Genomic DNA, 2,253 nt, shown 5'->3' on the forward strand with positions numbered 1-2,253 from the left:
GACTGCTAGACCTGACGAGGGGGCACCGGGGGCGCCATCCTGGGCAGGACAGAAGAGCCAGCGGAGGTGGAGGAGCCTGTAGCTAATCCCAAATCTGTAGAGCTGTTTGGTGACAACATAAAGATAGAATATCAGTAAAATCCACCCATAATTCATTGCAACATTAATTGAGCAAAGCATTAGTTCAGAAACGTCATGGAGTCAAGCTAAACCACAAACTGAATGAACAGCTCATAGAGTGGCTCTCTTCCACAGCGTGCCCTTTGTCCTTTCTCCCTCCCCTCAACCCCAACCAGTCCTCAGAGGCTGCCCCTCCCTATACCTGGTTCTATTGGAAGTTTCTTCCAGTTAAAATGGTGTTTTTCCTTCCCACAGTCACCAAGTGCTCGCTCAAAAGGGGTTGTTTTGATCATTTAGTTTTCTCTGTATTACAATAGGGCCTCCACCTTGCAGTATAAATTGTCTTGAGGTGACTGTTGTTGTGATTAACGCTATATAAATAAACTGAAATTGAATTGAGTCAACTTTTCCTCCTGCCTTATCTCCAGCTCTGCTACTCTTCATCTGTACAGACTGTGGAAACACACAATAAATTCACCATCAACCAGCAGCTAGCGGCAACTTTTAGCATGGGATGTTTTCTCACATGAGCTGACGTTATGAACCAGTCAACACACCTTAAATATCCTTAAATATCATTATCACAGCTCTGATTGGTCAGCTTCTCCAATCTGATGACCATATTCTCTTAACCTTAAAAAGATATGTTGATATGTCCAAAAAAGATAAAGATGTGTCCAGATTTAATTCCATTTCCTCACTTAAAGTGGAAAAAAGTGTCAGGGTGGGGGGACTGATTGAACTGTGATTGTGGAATTTGCCTCACACAGGTGTGTTCGCTGTTGCTTGTTTGAGAATACTGCTGTATATATACAAATGCTGACTGCATAAACAAACTGTTGTACATATATTTTTAAAATTATCTGAATATATTAAGAAAAAGACAATAAAAAACAATGACTTGCAGCATCAAGCGGAGGAGTTTAATCTTCTCTTGTTTACGAGTTTGGGGACAGGTGAGCAGAGGACTGACAGATGAAAAACACGAGCTTTCTCTAAGGGTGTTGCCTCTCCCTTAAAGACAGGCTGAGGAGTTCAGTTACTCAAAAGGGGCTCAGAGTAGAGCTGCTATTCCTACACGTTGAAGAGAGGCTGATGAGAAAAGGAGAAAGAGGCCCAGGGCAGACCTAGGACACTCTGGAGAGGCTATATCTCTCAGCTGGCCTGAGGATGTCTTGGTGTTATCCCAGAAGAAGTGGAGGAGGTGGCTGGGGAGAGGGAGATGTGGGCTTCTCTGCTTAGGCTGCTGCCCGGGTAAACTAGTCCTTGATAAGCAGAAGAAAGTGGATGGATAACAATAATAAGCAGAAGAAGCTAAAAGACACAAATTTAGAATAAAACATTATTAGTTATGAATTGAAAGATATAATTATTCAGTTATATAATAACTCAGCTTATAAATATATATGTAGGCATTTTTTTGAAGTAAATTATCGGGTTTGTTGGCAAACAGCACCAGGAAGACAGCAGTTACATTTTCTTCTGAACTGACAGTTAGCAAGTACAGAACAAACAGAAATGCAACGAAAATATTTCTGCAGCTTTTATTAATTTCACTTATTAACCAGAACTGCACAAAACAAACAAAAACTCTCAATTAACAGAAGAGAGAGAAATCTAGTGAGACACACTGACTAGGACACGGCCTCAGAGGACCAAACTAGCAGTCAGCCACTTGTATGGCTGTGCAGATAAATAATTAGTTGCTTTTTTATTCCTGGGACTTCTGATCCTCTCCAAATACACAGGGAAGTACCTGATGCAGATAGTTTTGGGTACTACCATCACCAAGCATTTAAAAAATCTATTAGAGGATAATAAAGTGTTTTCACCAGCTTGGCCCAGAAGAAAAACATATTTTAGCGTATAAAATAGCAGTCTCTTCCAAACAAGTCCTTTAGCATGCTGATGTTAAAAAATATCATGTAGAGTGAGACGGGCATAGAGAACAGCACTGACTGGGAGAGGCTTTGAACAGATGACATACTCAGATCACTTCAACATATAAGACTTTAACAATGCACAAGCATCTATCAAAAACCTATTTAATCTATCATCTGTGATATTATTATATACAATTATAATGTATTGTTCATCTCCCTTAAATAAACAGGCAGCCTTAAGGTATAAAAT

Source organism: Diplotaxodon limnothrissa, linkage group LG13, assembly GCF_057381915.1.
Source record: "Diplotaxodon limnothrissa isolate DT_005_m linkage group LG13, D_limnothrissa_male_GT1.1, whole genome shotgun sequence".
Lineage (NCBI taxonomy): Eukaryota > Metazoa > Chordata > Actinopteri > Cichliformes > Cichlidae > Diplotaxodon > Diplotaxodon limnothrissa.